Genomic DNA, 16,983 nt, shown 5'->3' on the forward strand with positions numbered 1-16,983 from the left:
GTAATGGAAAATTTAGTGGAGTGGCTGGGGATGGTTTGCTGGAGGTTGTGCTGTAAGTTGCCTCAGACATTCAGGGAGACCTGAGGATTTGGTGACCCAACTCTGGCTGGAGCATGGGGACTGTGGTTACAACATCTGGGTCTGTAACATGAACAACAAATGGAGCAGAAGCTGCAGAGAGAGGAAGCTCTGAAACCAGGCAGTGAGTGTGTGTGGGGAAAGGGAACTACTGTATCCACCCCGGGTTTTCCAGGAACAGCTTCCAAAGCTCCATTTATGGGAGGAGCAACGCGTGAGGGGATCGTGACTGAACAAACAGCTTGTCACAGAGTGGTGTCACCTCCTTCGACACGACCTGAAGCTTCATTCCAGGGGGTAGGGCAGTCCTGCCAGTGGCTATTAGGGTTACAGTTTCATTCAGCTTCTATGATCCGGAACTTTCCAGGCATGAGCTGGTGACATTTCCATCATTCGCCACTATCTCAATATCAATGTCACCATTCGGTGCCGGAGGGTGTATATAGTGGATGAGGTAAATAGATTGTTTCTCCCACAGCAGGGAGCTATCGAGTGTATCCTTATTTTCCCAGTATAGTGGGATTCCCGATGGTGTACATGGCATCTTCAGAGTATCCATATCAATGAGGAGAGGTAGAGGAACTGAAGGAGCTCTCTCTCTGTTAATGTTACCGTGTGTCCATGCACAGTACATCATGTCCTGACAGCAGCCACAGTTCCTTCATTCAAAGGCAGGCAACCATTCCCATCGTCTTCTGGTCCCGATGTCGAAAGGAATGAGTTTATCTTGGATAAAGGCTGTCCCCTTGATACACATTTCAAAACATCATCCCACCACTAACCAATCACAACATGTGTACGGAGAGCAATGGCGTCACTTGGAGCGTCAAGAGCAGACGATCAGGGATGGAGCAAATAATATTAGAAACACTAATATTATAGGACAAGCCAAACAGAGAACAGCCAGGGAATTCCTAGAGGCATGGCACTCATCCACAGATTCAATCAATAAGAACATCGACCTCGACCTAATATACCAATCACTACAACGGACAGCTGGAACTGACAACCGGAAGCGGCAGATACAAACCACTACAAATGCCGGAGGAAAGATCACAGAAGCGCTTCACAGGAGGCTCCCAAGCACTGAGGATGTCACCTAGACAGGGGACGAAACATCTGCAACACAAATTCCCAGCTCGGCGAACAGAACCACAGCAACCTGCACTGAGTTACAAATCTTCTCACAAACTTAGTGTCCTCTGAAAATAGTATTTTCTATCTCATCAACCGAGTAATAATATCGAACGCAAATAGTTGAGGCATAAGTACTGAAATCTACGGTACTCCACAAATTGCATTTACCAAAAGAAAATGACACATTTATTTCATCTGACTGCATTTTGTTGGTTAACCAATCCTCCATCCAAGCTAATAATTTACTCCTAAACCCATGTTCTCTGATCTTACCACTTACTCTTTGGATAAACAACATATCCGATGCCTTCAGGAAGACCAGATACATTCCATCTCCAAGAATCCTACTATCTAACTTGCTTGCTACATCCTTAAGTAACTCACGCAAACAATTCATACTCAGTTGATCCTTCGTAAAACCGTGTTGACTCTGATGGATTGTGGTTTGACTTTTGCAAATGTCCTCAACAACGGATTCTAATAATTTGCCGTAAATTGCGATAGTTTTATCGATTTGTTTTAATGCAATGTATACAGTTATTGTAAGTTCTTCCGTTTTGAAAACCTTTACGTTTTCTTTGAATTCCTGTTTAACGTGCAAAAGTTTTTAAAGGATCTGCTCCAATTGCTGTGTAAGAGGTATGTGTGGTTGCATGGATTCATCATCCTGGTGGTGTACAAAATCGATGAGCTGATGTCTTTCTGGTTTTATGATATTCTAATCTCTATGGCCAGAATGACCTCCTCCTGTTGATGTGTTAGAGGGTTGGGGGATTATGGAATCTTCCTGTTGCTGTGTAACATTTTGAGGGGATGATGGGTCGTCTCTTTTTCTTGCATAACAGGCTGGAGATACTGAACAGTCTCCTGATTGTTCCCTGAGATGGGACTGAGGGAGTGATTGGTCTTGTCCTGTTCTCACACAACAGACACGTGTCTGAATTACCTCCAACTTTCTTATTTTAAAAAAGTATCTGATACTTTGTATCCTTATCCAATTCCCCTACAAAGGATCGGAGGGGCTGACTGACCTCCTGTTATCTCAGTGTAGCAAATCTCCAGTCATTGTGTGGCCTCTTCCAGTTCCTGTGTTACAGACTTGAAGATGCTGAATGGACTGATCCTGTTGCTGTGTAACAGGATACTGGTGCAGCGTGGCCTACTTTGGGTCCAGTGTTTTGACTCGAGGGGCTGATTGGCCTCCTCCTGTAACCTTACATCAGGCTCCGGGACTGAATACCCTTGTCCTGTTCTGGTGTAAAAGGGTCGAAGGTATGAATATCCTTCTGCTGTTCCTGTGCAACAAGCTGGAGAAGTGGAATGGATTCCTCCATTTATTGTGTAATTGACTTCGATTGCTGACTCCTTCCGGTGTCCGATGTAAAAATACGGTCATCTTTCGGTCTTCTAAACACAACCTGATCATCCTTTCCTTATAGTTTAACACTTCATAACAGGAATCAATTGAAGGAACTATCTCTGAGCTGCTTCGAATGAAACAATATCCGTTCCTCATTGAGGAGATTAAATCTGTACACACTACTCCAGATGTGATCTCACTAAGACCCTGTTCAGCAGCAGCAACACTTTACAAGCCTGCTGTAAGGTCCCCACTCAGGTTACAGCAGTCTCAGCTGGCTGGGCAAATACACAGCATTGTTGAAAGACCATTGTCCTTCTCTACCCCACCAGCATAACAGGAGATCTGAAGAAGAACATAAATGATGTGGCGAGGTGATCTCCAACATTAATTTACCCAGAGCCCACTTCGCTCAGGTTCTACAGAATCTAATAAGGTGGAGCTCAGAAACAGCAAGGAGGAGCAAACATTGATGGGAATTATATATCAAAGTGAAAGCTGCAATACAAATACTGGGTATGTTATAAAATAGGAAAATGAGATATACACGTTTGTGGCTACTGCAGGAATAATGTACTGTTTAAATTAGATCTAAGCTGCATTAACCAAACTGAATGCTAATGCTGACAAAAATGGATTTCATGAGCATGTTTGAGATGGCTTGTATTAATATTATGTCTAGCACCGAGCTCGAGATCAGGTTAATTAGGAATTGGAGTTGGATGATCAGAAGACCTAATTGAAAACTTTGCTGTAAATGACCTTTTGGGACCAGTGACAATAATGCATTGGTTTTCGTTTATGATGATTGAGTCCACGACAATTTTTGTTTTATTTGAAGTAACCGTTATAAATCTAAGTCATGCAAGCCATGAAGATGTGAGGAGGAAGTGGAGACTACAGATGCTGGAGATCAGAGTAGAAGAGTATGGTACTGGAAAAGCATAGACAGGCAGAATACTAAGAGCAGGAGTATAGATGTTTGAGCATAAGCCTTTCATCAGGAATGAGGCTTGTGGGCCAAGGGGGCTGAGGGATAAATGAGAAGTGGGTGTGGCAAAAGGGAGGTAGCTGGGAATGCGATAGGAAGATGAACGTGGGGTTGAAAGTGATAGGTGATGAACGGAGACAAAAAGCCTAATCGAATGCATCCATTACACCCAATGTAGTCTTCCCTACATTGGAGAGACAGGACGCCAACTTGTGGATCATTTCAGAGAATATCACTGGGACAGCCACATTGACCAACTCCACCGTCTTGTGGCTGAACACTTTAACTCTCCTTCCCACTCTGCCAAGGACATGAGGGTTCTGGGCCTGCTCCATCGCCACTCCCTAACCACCACAAGCCTGGAGGAAGAAAGCCTCATCTTCCGACTTGGGATCCTCCAACCACAAGGGATCATGGTGGATTTCACCAGTTTCCCCACTTCCTCAAACCCCATCTCATCCCAGTCCAAACTTGCAACTCAGCACTGCCATTTTGAACGTTCCTATGTGTCTACCTGCCATCCCATCAGCCCCACCTTCATCTAATTATTAAATCAAAGGAGGCAGCTTAGGAAAATGCCAAGTGTTGTAGTCGGCCAGTGGATTCAGAGAGCTGTAAGGCCCAGTAAAGGATGGCCAAGAAACTGAGAAGAAAATCAAAAACGTAAAGCATGCAAACGAAAGAAAAGCAAAAGCCTGCTAAAAAGCTTCTGTCAATGTATGAAACAAAATCAAAAACACGCTCAAATGTGGGACAGTGAGTGTGCAGACAGGATCATTTATTGTAGAGAACAGAAAAATCACAGGGAAATGAAGCAGTTATTTTTGTGTCCATCTTCAAGGAAGAATATCCAGAAATTCTCCCAGAAATACCAAGAGACCATGGGATTTGTGTAAGTAAAGTCAAAGATCATTCATGTCAGTGATGAGGTCTTCATTGAACAGACAGCCAGATTGAGTATTGATAAATCTGACAGACCAGATGTAGTACATACAAGTATTTCAAATGAAGCAGCAAGGGACATATTGATTGCATTGCGGATTTTCATGTTATTTTCCTACACATTACTGAAAGGCATTTTAGCTAATCTGAATAAGGTGAAGTTTATAAATATTATCCGACAGTTTAAGAAAGGATGAAGATAGAGAGCGGTGAACTACAGACCAGTTAACTTGTCATCCGCAGTCGGGTGTCTGTTGGACTCAATTACAAAGAACGTGCTGCTAGATATATAGAAGGTAATGGCAAAACCGGGAAGTATGATAACGCATCAACGAAATGAAAGCCATAAGTAGCAAACACTTTTTGGAATGGTTTGAAAGATGATTCTTGTAGACATAAGCAATGAGGAACCAATGGATAACGTATAGTTGGATATTCAAGAGCAATATTTTGAGAACTCACACAGTAAGCTCATAAGAAAAAAATAAAGCGCAAGGTATTGGGAAAGATATATGCAAACGGGACAGTTAAAATTAGGTTTACATTCATGTGAATGTAATTGCAACGTAGAACATGTCGTGCACCAGTTGCATAGAGTGTTAGTGAGACTAAACTTAAAGTATTGTGTACCGTTTGGAGTCCCAATCTAAGATATAATATACTGACTAAGAGGAAATGCAAAAGGTATTATCCAGATTAATCCATAAAATTGCAAGATTGTCTGATGGGGAAACTCACCTTGTGATCTTGCTTTTCATAATTTGATTACAGTGAAACTTAGAAATATCGAGGGGACTGAATAACAGAGGGACATGGAGAAGTGCAAACAGGCGAGATTAGCGAGAATCCCACGATATTCGACATGTACAAGTAGAATAGAATAATCAGCCAACAGTTAGTGTCCATTAGAAACCAAAGGGGGGCAATCTGTGTGAGAAGCTGGTGAGCATTGATAGGTTGTTACATGAGACCTTCGCATCTGTTTTACTTGGGAGAAGGAGGAGTCAGGTAGAGAATTCGAGAAGATGGACTGAAAAGCTCTCGAACAGATTTACGTAAAATATGAGCAGGAATTTGAGGCTTTGACCGGTATAAAATTGGACCAATCCCCGGTCTGGATGAGTTGCATCACAGGCTGCTGTCAGGGTCAAAGGAGGAAAGACCCTGACTGAAAATTGTAATTAGAATCTGACCATAGGGGAGGTGCCAGAGGACTGGAGAACAGCTAATGTGATTCCACTTCATGGTAAGGGTGGTAGAGATAGATCAGGGAACTATAGACAAGTGAGTGCTAGATCATTGATAGGAAAATTACTGGAGAAAACAGGGAAGGAAAAAAATCGAACTCTAATCAGAGTGGCAAGGGTGATCAGCGATAATCATCATGACTTTATCAGAGGGAAGTCACATTTAATGAATTTGATTTAATTAGTTTGAGGAAGTCGCTTATTTAGTTTTGTAGCAAGGTCTTTGACAAAGTTCCACATGAGAAACTGAGAAATAAAGTATTCTCACAGTATCAAGAATAACTTGACAAGTTATAACAAAAGTTGTCGTAGTGTCAGGAGACAGAGGGTGGTGGGAGAAGGCTGTTTGTGTGACTGGAGACCAGTGTCCCCTGGTGTACCACAGGGATCAGTGCTGTGTCCCTTATTTTTTGTGGTACTCATAAGTGTAGATGTGAATCTGCAGGGAGGTGGGTAGAGGAGGTGGGAGTTGTGATAAGTAAGTTTGCGTTTGATACAATGATTGGCCGGGTGGTTGGCAGTGAGGAGGAAGGCTTTATTTTGCAGGAAGATACAGAAGGAATTGTCAGACGGTTGGATCATTGACAGATGGAATGTAAACCTGGTAAGTATGAGGAGATGCACTTTGGAAGAAGGAACCAGATAGGAGAGTACTCAATGAATGGCAGCGCACGGGAAGCTTAGACTATGCACCTCCACACATCCCTGAATGTGACTGGACAGGATAATGGGCTAGTTAAGAATTGGACCTTGGGTGCAGCATTTGTTAATCAGTGTGTAGATTATAAGAGCTATACAGTGCTTTCGTTAGGCCAAGATGGAATACTGTGTGGAGTTCTGGGAGCAACATTACAGGAAGGATGTGATTGTACTGGAGGGTGTGCAGAGGAGATTCACCAGGATGTTCCCTGGGATGGACCATTTCAGCTATGGAGAGAGACTGGATAAGCTCGGGTTGTTTACTTTGGAGCAGAGAAGGCTGAGGGGGATGTGATTCAGAAGGATAAGATAATGAGGGACATAGACAGGGTGGATAGACAACAGTTGTTTCTTTTAGTCAGAGGGTCAAGAACAAGGGAGCACAATTTTACAGTGAGGAGTTTGAGGTACAGAGAGAATTTAATTTTTTTTCTCACCCAGAAGGTGTTGTGGTCTGGAATGCACTTGCTGAAAGGGGAGTTATCATGGGTAACCTCACAACCGTTAAAAAGTGCTTGGACGAGAACTTGGAAGTGTCATGGCATTCCCGGCTATGGACCTGATGTTGGAAAATGGGACTAATATAGATCGTGCTGTATTTCTGTTGGCACATAGTCTATAGTACTGAGAGTGTATGGTGTGCAAGGTCAATTATTGAGCAGCTGAATGCACGAATTGATCGGTTTCTGAAAAGTGAACTGTAATAGCTTGTTTAATCATGTCAATGTGAGAGGTAGGAGAAAGTAAGTTCAGCTTCCTGAAACCAGAGAATAGGCAATGGGAAACAGTGAAATGGCAGAACGATGAAGTCACTACTTCAGTTCTGTCTTCACAGAACTTTCTAACAATACTAGGAAAACCAAGTCTGGTGTGGGAAAATGACATAGTACACGGAACAGAGAACATAGTAAGTAAATGGATTAGGAGAAATTATTGGGACTGAAAATAATGGTCATAGACAACTTTAAAATTGATTTAAGAAATGGGAATTATGATTGTGAAACAGACAGGAAGACAAATGAAAGAGAAACAATGAATGTAATACATTTAGATTTTCAGAAAAAAACTTTGGTAAAGCGCCAAGCCTAGTTTGCAAAATTAAATCTTAGTGGATTGGGGCTAATATATGGCCATGTTTCTAGAATGGGACAGCTGGCAGCAAACAGTGAATAGGAATAAACAGACTTGTGAAGCAACAGCCTGACATTGTATTTAAGGTATGATTCTGTGAGTATGACTCTGTCCCAGACACCCCATCACCTTCCCCGGAGATCTCCTGTCTCACAAGCAGGACAGACACAGCAGATGTGACGGCAGAGTGAGATACAGTCCTCAATAGTGACTCTGTATCCCATGAAGTCTCACGGTGTAGTTTAGACATGGGAAAGGAAACCTCCTGCTGATAACCACATACCAGCCTCTCTCAACTGAAGAATCAATATTCCTCCATGCTGAACAACACTTGGAGGAAACACTGACGCTGGTAAGGATGCAAGATGTACTCTGGGTGGGGGATTCCAATGTCCACCTCCAAGAGTATCTCAGCTACAGCATTACTGATCGAGCGGGCCGGGTCCTAAAGGAGATAACAGCTAGACTAGGTCGGTGGCAGGCGGTGAAGGAACCAACTAGAGGAAAATACATACTTGACCACATCCTTATTCAGCCAATTGCAGAACTATCTGCCCATGACAATATTGGTAAGAGTGACTACGGCATAGTCATTGTGGAGACAAGTCACACCTTCACATTGAGAATAACCTCCATCAGTTTGAGTGGAACTATCCACGTGCTAAATAAGACAGACTTCGAACAGATCTAGCAGCTCAAGTCTGGGTTTCCATAAGGTATTGTGGGTCATCAGTAGCAGCAGAATTGTACTCCCACACAACGTCATGGCCTGGCATGTCCCCCTCACAACAATTACCATCAAGCCAGAGGATCAACCTTGGTTCAATAGAGTGTGCAGGAGGGCAGGAACAGCACCGGGCACACTTGACATTGAGATGTCAGCCTGGTGAAGCATGAAACAGGACTACATGTGTGCCAAACAGCAGAAGCAATAAGTGATAGACAGAGCTAAGTGATCCCACAAGCAACGGATCAGATGTAATCTCTGCAGTCCTTCCACTTCTCGCCGAGAAACGCTGGGGATAATTAAACAATTCACTGGATAAAGAGATTCCACAAATAACCGCTTCCTCCATGATGGAAGAGCCCAGCACTTCAGTGTCTAAGATAAGGCTGATGCATTCGCAACAATCTTCAGTCAGAAATGCTGAGTGGATGATCCATCTCAGCCTTCTCCAGTGGTCCTCAGCAATTCAGTTACCATTCATCCACAGCAAGTGGACTGCAGTAATTCAACAAGACAGCTCATCACCGCCTTATCAAGGGGAACTAGGGACAGGAAATAAATTCTGGCCCAGCCAGTGACACCCAGATTGACGAAATAAATAAATTGGAAAATTAAAATTAACAGGAAGGTTGCTGAGGTACCGCAGGGATCGGTGCTCAGGCCCCAGCTGTTCGCAATACCAATTAAACATTTGATTGCAGGAATCAAATACAATATATCCCAGCCTTTTGAAAGCTCTAAAGGATGTGGGATTGTGAGTGGGTGGGGAGGATGTTAAAAAGTGCCAAGGTAACTGAGACAAGTGGAGTGAATGGGCAAATATGTAGCAGATGGAGAACAAGGTGGGTAGAGGTGACGGTGTGCCCTTTGGTGGGAAGAATAGATTGTCAGCTTATATTTGAAACATGTTGATCTATAAAGCGATGTCTGCTCCTTTTTGTTGTTTCCTTCTGAGCAGCGCTCCAAGGTCCCTGAAGCACAGAGAGTTCTCAACCCAGAGGTCAATACTGGGAATGGCATTGTCATGCTGACCATTGTACATAGACCCTCCAAGGGGGGAGCTGTAACATTGAAAAGGATCTGAATCTCCTTGTACACCAGTCACTGAAAGCAATATTGCAGAAACAGAAAGGAGTTAGGAAGATAAACGATGCATTGACCTTCACTTCAGGATTTGAGCCCAGGAGTAAGGGTGACTTACTGCAGCTGTACAGGGCTTAGTTGGGACCCCATCTTGAACACTGTGCAGTGTTGTGTGCAGTTTTGGTCCCCTTACCTAATAAAGGACAAACCTGACATTGAGGGAGAGCAGCAAAGGATAACCAGACTGATTCTCTGGGATGACAGGCTTGTTGTGGGAGCAGAGTTTGGGGCGACAGGGACTGTATTCCATGGACTTTATGAAAATGAGTGGTGATCTCAGTGAGATATATAAAACTCTAACAGGGTGTGACAGTATTGAATCAGGGATGGTAATTCCCCTGGCTGATATGTCTAAAACAAGGGTACAGGCAGGACTCTGTGCATTGAGATGAGAATAAATATCTGCACTCAGAGACTGGGGCACCTGGGGAATTCGCTCACACCAGAAGCCAAGGCACTGAATTTAAATAAGGATTTAGAGGCACTAAACGGATGAGGTGAGAGCAAGAGTACAGTGTGGAAATGAAAGGCCAGCCATCATTATACTGAATTGGGTAGCAAACTCGATGGGCCAAAGGGACTACTGTACTTCCTATTTATAGTTTTCCAAGGTTACTCACATTAACGGATATATTCATTTCATGCGATAAGTGCATTGAGGAGATGTTTGAACATGAACTAGAATGGGGGAGGCACAATATGTTGTATGACCTCCTTCTTTGGGTCCATTTCTGGAACAGTTGAGGAACCCAGCGTGTGGGAGAAAGTACATGAAAGTTTTTGGTACTTACTGTCTTTAATTTCCGATATGGCTAGGAAAAACTGTTTGTTTAGTGTATGGATTCTTCTGTGGATGTTTCTCCTTCTTTACTGGTGTTTGTGTGTAATCTGTGGGAAAATTGTCACAAACTCTCAGAAGTAAGGAAGGAGGTCTCTGCAGGGGCGACAGGATTGTGTTTACCATTCCCTTTTCCGATACCGAAACTGGTGCTGGGTGTTCTGTCTGGTTTTATCCTTGAAGACATCGGAAGAGTTTGATACAATTGAGGATCTTGCTTTGCCATTTCAGAGACCATTGAAGAGTTTATCACATGTCTATGTTTCTGGAGTCACTTTGAGGCCAGTCCAGGAAAGCACGGGAGATTCACTTCCTGAAAGTACATTGGAAAATAATGGGTGGGAGAATCGGGCTAGTATTGAATGAGAGGAAGACCATGAGGTGGGGTGGGTAGTTAATGAGGTGAGTTCGATAAGATAGCACCAGTAAACTAGCTCAGCCTCGTACAGACAATCCCTCTGCCACACTCAAAGAAAATGGCACTGCGACAAATTATTGTATGATTCAGACCAATGAGTTGAAGACTATACTGACCCTACTCCCAGTTACAAATGCGCAGAACAAATGATCAACTGACTTCACACCAAAATCCCTTTTTCCCATCTTTCCTGGGAAAACTGACTCATATTACAGGATGCTATCGAAGTTTCTACATTTCACCATTCTGAAACCTCGGAACACATCTTTCAATGACACGATCTCTCAGTCTCCCCCTCTCTGTCCAGACCCCAAAACCCTCCCATGTGATGATATTAAACTGAATCCCCTGCCATCTCTCTCTGGCAGTGATGTTCTGACCCACATCAGCCCCTTGTCAGGGCAACAATGGAGAGATGGAGCCGTAAATGGGTGGGAGCTGCACATCCTGACACTTCCAGCATGGGCTGCCAGATTTCCCACGCTGGGCATGGATCTAACACAGTGTTACTGAACAATGCACTGGGGTGGCGTACACAGTCCTACATGGTGGGAGGGTAACTGCTCCTGGGTTACAGATCAATGCACTGGGGTGGTGTACACAGTCCTACATGGTGGGAGGTTAACTGCTCCTGGGTTACAGATCAATGCACTGGGGAGATGTACACAGTCCTACATGCTGGGAGGGGAACTGCTCCTGGGTTACAGATCAATGTACCGGGGTGGTGTACACAGTCCTACATGCTAGGAGGGTAACTGCTCCTGGGTTACAGATCAATGCACTGGGGTGGTGTACACAGTCCTACATGGTGGGAGGTTAACTGCTCCTGGGTTACAGATCAATGCACTGGGGAGATGTACACAGTCCTACATGCTGGGAGGGGAACTGCTCCTGGGTTGCAGATCAATGTACCGGGGTGGTGTACACAGTCCTACATGCTAGGAGGGTAACTGCTCCTGGGTTACAGATCAATGTACCGGGGGGGTGTACACAGTCCTACATGCTAGGAGGGTAACTGCTCCTGGGTTACAGATCAATGCACTGGGGTGGTGTACACAGTCCTACATGCTAGGAGGGTAACTGCTCCTGGGTTACAGATCAATGCACTGGGGTGGTGTACACAGTCCTACATGCTAGGAGGGTAACTGCTCCTGGGTTACAGATCAATGTACCGGAGTGGTGTACACAGTCCTACATGCTGGGAGTGTAACTGCTCCTGGGTTACACATCAATGCACTGGGGTGGTGTACACAGTCCTACATACTGCGAGGGTAACTGCTCCTGGGTTATAGATCAATGTACCGGGGTGGTGCACACAGTCCTACATGCTGGGAGGTTAACTGCTCCTGGGTTACAGATCAATGTACTGGGGTGGTGTACACAGTCCTACAAGCTGGGAGAGTAACTGCACCTGGGTTACAGATCAATGCACTGGGGTGGGGTACACAGTCCTACATGCTGGGAGGGTAACTGCTCCTGGGTTACAGATCAATGCATTGGGGAGATGAACACAGACCAACATGCTGGGAGGGTAACGACTCCTGGGTTACCCATCAATGCACTGGGGTGGGGTACACAGTCCTACATGCTGGGAGTGTAACTGCTCCTGGGTTACAGATCAATGCACTGGGGAGATGAACACAGACCAACATGCTGGGAGAGTAACGACTCCTGGGTTACAAATCAATGCACTGGGTTTGGGGTACACAGTCCTCCATGCTGGGAATGTAACTGCTCCTGGGTTACACATCAATGCACAGGGGTGGTGCACAAAGTCCTACATGCTGGGAGGGTAACTGCTCCTGGGTTACAGATCAATGTACTGAGGTAATGTACACAGTCCTACATGCTGGGAGGGGACCAGCTCCTGGTTTACAGATCAATGTACTGGGGTGGTATACACAGTCGTACATGCTGGGGGCGGGGGGGTAACTGCTCCTGGGTTACACATCAATGTACTGGGGTCGTGTACACAGTCCTACATGCTGGGAGGGTAACTGCTCCTGGGTTACAGATCAATGCACTGGGGTGGGGTACACAGTCCTACATGCCGGGAGGGTAACTGCTCCTGGGTTACAGATCAATGCTCTGGGGTGGGGTACACAGTCCTACATGCTGGGAGTGTAATTGCTCCTGGGATACAGATCAATGCACTGGGGCGGTGTACACAGTCCTACATGCCGCGAGGGTAACTGCTCCTGGGTTACAGATCAATGCTCTGGGGTGGGGTACACAGTCCTACATGCTGGGGGCGGGGGGGTAACTGCTCCTGGGTTACACATCAATGTACTGGGGTCGTGTACACAGTCCTACATGCTGGGAGGGTAACTGCTCCTGGGTTACAGATCAATGCACTGGGGTGGGGTACACAGTCCTACATGCCGGGAGGGTAACTGCTCCTGGGTTACAGATCAGTGTACTGGGGTCGTGTACACGGTCCTACATGATGGGCGAGTAACTGCTGCTAGTTTACAGATCAATGTACTGGGGTAATGTACACAGTCCTACATGCTGGGAGGGTAATTTCTCCTGGGTTACAGATCAATGCACTGGGGTGGGGTACACAGTCCTACATGCCGGGAGGTTAACTGTTCCTGGGTTACAGATCAATGCACTGGGGTGGGGTACACAGTCCTACAGGCTGGGGGGGTAGCTGCTCCTGGGTTACACATCAATGTACTGGGGTGGTGTACACAGTCTACAGGCTGGGAGGGTAACTGCTCCTGGTTTACAGATCAATGTACTGGGGTGGTGTACGTCGTCCTACATGCTGGGAGGGTAACTGCTCCTGGGTTACAGATCAATGCACTGGGGTGGTGTACACAGTCCTATATTTTGCGGGTGGTAACTGCTCCTGGGTTACAGATCAATGTACCGGGGTGTTGTACTCAGTCCTACATGCTGGGAGGGTAACTGCTCCGGGGTTACAGATCAATGTACAGGAGTGGTGTACACAGTCCTACAGGCTGGGAGGGTAACTGCTCCTGGGTTACAGATCAATGCACTGGGGAGATGAACACAGTCCTACATGCTGGGAGGGTACCTACCCCTGGGTCACACATCAATGTACCGGGGTGGGGTACACAGTCCTATATGTTGCGGGTGGTAACTGCTCCTGGGTTACAGATCAATGTACCGGGGTGGTGTACTTAGTCCTACATGCTGGGAGGGTAACTGCTCCTGGGTTACAGATCAATGTACAGGAGTGGTGTACACAGTCCTACATGCTGGGAGGGTAACTGCTCCAGGGTAACAGATCAATGCACTGGGGTGGTGTACACAATCCTACATGCTGGGGGGATAACTGCTCCTGGGTTACAGAGCATAGCACTGGGGTGGGGTACACAGTCCTACATGCTGCGGGGTAACTGCTCCTGGTTTACAGATCAATGCACTAGGGTGGGGTACACAGTCCTACATGCCGGGAGGGAAACTGCTCCCGGGTTACAGATCAATGTACTGTGGTGGTGTACACGGTCTTACATGCTGGGGGAGTAACTGCTCCTGGTTTACAGATCAATGTCATGGGGTAATGTACACAGTCCTACATGCTGGGAGGGTAATTGCTCCTGGGTTACGGATAAATGCACTGGGGTGGTGTCCACAGACCTACATGCCGGGAGGGTAACTGCTCCTGGGTGACAGATCAATGCACTGGGGTGGGGTACACAGTCCTCCATGCTGCGGGGGGGGGGGTGGGGGGGTGGGGGGGGGTAACTGCTTCTGGGTTACACATCAATGTACCGGGGTGGTGTACACAGTCTACAGTCTGGGAGTGTAACTGCTCGTGGGTTACAGATCAATGTACTGGGGTGGTGTACGCAGTCCTACATGCTGGGAGGGTAACTGCTCCTGGGTTACAGATGAATGCACTGTGGTGGGGTACACAGTCCTAAATGCCGGGAGGGTAACTGCTCCTGGGTTACAGATCAATGTACTGGGGTAATGTACACAATCCTACATGCCGGGAGGGAAACTTCTCCTGGGTTACAGATCAATGCACTGGGGTGGTGTACGCAGTTCTACATGCTGTCGGGGGTAACTGCTCCTGGGTTACAGATCAATGTACCGAGGTGGTGTACTCAGTCCTACATGCTGGGGGCTTACTACTCCTGGGTTACGAATCAATGCACTGGGGTGATGTTCACAGTCCGACATGGTGGGAGGTTAACAGCTCCTGGGTTACAGATCAATGTACTGCGGTGGTATACACAGTCGTACATGCTTGGAGACAGACTGCTCCTGGGTTACAGATCAATGCACTGGGGTGATGTACACAGTCCTACATGCTGTGAGGGTAACTGTTTCTGGGTTACATATCAATGCACTGGGGTGGTGTACACAGTCCTACATGCTGGGGGGCGGGGGGGGGGGTAACTGCTCCTGGGTTGCACATCAATGCACTGGTGTGGTGTACACAGTCCTTCATGCTGTGAGGGTAACTGCTCCTGGGATACAGATCAATGTACTGTGGTGGTGTACACAGTCTTACGTGCTGGGACGGTAACTGCTCCTGGGTTGCAGATCAATGCACTGGGGTGGTGTATGCAGTCCTACATGCTGGGAGGTTAACTGTTCCAGGGTTACAGATCAATGCACTGGGGTGGTGTCCACAGTCCTACATGCTGGGAGGGGAACTGCTCCTGGGTTACAGATCAATGCACTGGGGTGGTGTACACAGTCCTACATACTGGGAGGGTAACTGCTCCTGGGTTACACATCAATGCACTGGGGTGGGGTACACAGTCCTACATGCTGGGAGGGTAACTGCTCCTGTTTTACAGATCAATGTACTGGGCTGATGTACACAGTCCTACATGCTGGGAGGGTAACGGCCCCTGGGTTACAGATCAATGCACTGGGGTGGGGTACACAGACCTACATGCTGGGAGGGTAACTGCTCCTGGGTTACAGATCAATGCACTGGTGTGTGAACACAGTCCTACAAGCTTGGGGGGTAACTGCTCCTGGGTTACAGATCAATGTACCGGGGTGGGGTACACAGTCCTACATGCCAGGAGGGTAACTGTTCCAGGGTTACAGATCAATGCACTGGGGTGGTGTACACAGTCCTACATGCTGGGAAGGTATCTGCTCCTGGGTTACAGATCAAAGAACTGGGGTGGTGTACGTAGTCCTACATGCTGGGAGGGTAACTGCTCCTGGGTTACAGATCAAAGCACTGGGGTCGTGTACACAGTCCTACATGCTGGGAAGGTAACTGCTCCTGGGTCACAGATCAATGCACTGGGGTGGGGTACACAGTCCTACATGCTGGGAGGTTAACTGCTCATGGTTAACATATCAATGAACTGGGGTGGTGTACACAGTCCTACATGCTGGGCGGGGTAACTGCTCCTGGGTTACAGATCAATGCTCTGGGGAGATGTACACAGTCCTACATGCTGTGAGGGTAACTGCTCCTGGGTTACAGATCAATGCACTGGGTTGAGAGACAAAGTCCGAGATGTTAGGAAGGTAACTGCTCCTGGTCTATAGATCAAGACACTAGGGTGGTGTACACAGTCCTACATTCTGGGAGGGTAACTGCTCCTGGGTTACAGATCAATCCACTGGGGCATGTACACAGTCCTACATGCTGGGAGGGTAACTGCTCCAGGGTTACAGATCAATGTACTGGGGTGGTGTACGCAGTCCTACATGCTGGGGGGTAACTGCTCCTGGCTTACAAATCAATGTACTGGGGTGGGATACACAGTCGTGCATGCTTGGAGGCTTCCTGCTCCTGGGATACAGATCAATGCACTGGGGAGATGTACACAGTCCTACATGCTGGGAGGGTAACTGGTCTTGAGTTACAGATCAAAGCACTGGGGTGGGGTAAACATTCCTACATGTTGGGAGGGTAACTGCTCCTGTTTTACAGATCAGTGTACTGGGCTGATGTACACAGTCCTACATGCTGGGAGGTTAACTTCTCCTGGGTTACATATCAATGCACTGCGGTTGGGCACACAGTCCTACATGCTGGGAGGTTAACTGCTCATGGTTAACAGGTCAATGCACTGGGGAGGTGTACACAGCCCTACATGCTGGGAGGGTAACTTCTCCTGGGTTACAGATCAATGCACTGGGGTGGGGTACACAGTCCTACATGCTGTGAGGGTAACTGTTTCTGGGTTACAGATCAATGCACTGGGGTGGTACATACAGTCGTACATGCTGGGAAGGTATCTGCTCCTGGGTTACAGATCAAAACACTGGGTTGAGATACAAAGTCCGAGATGTTAGGAAGGTAAATGCTCCTGGTC

Source organism: Chiloscyllium punctatum, unplaced genomic scaffold, assembly GCF_047496795.1.
Source record: "Chiloscyllium punctatum isolate Juve2018m unplaced genomic scaffold, sChiPun1.3 scaffold_303, whole genome shotgun sequence".
Taxonomy (NCBI): Eukaryota; Metazoa; Chordata; class Chondrichthyes; order Orectolobiformes; family Hemiscylliidae; genus Chiloscyllium; species Chiloscyllium punctatum.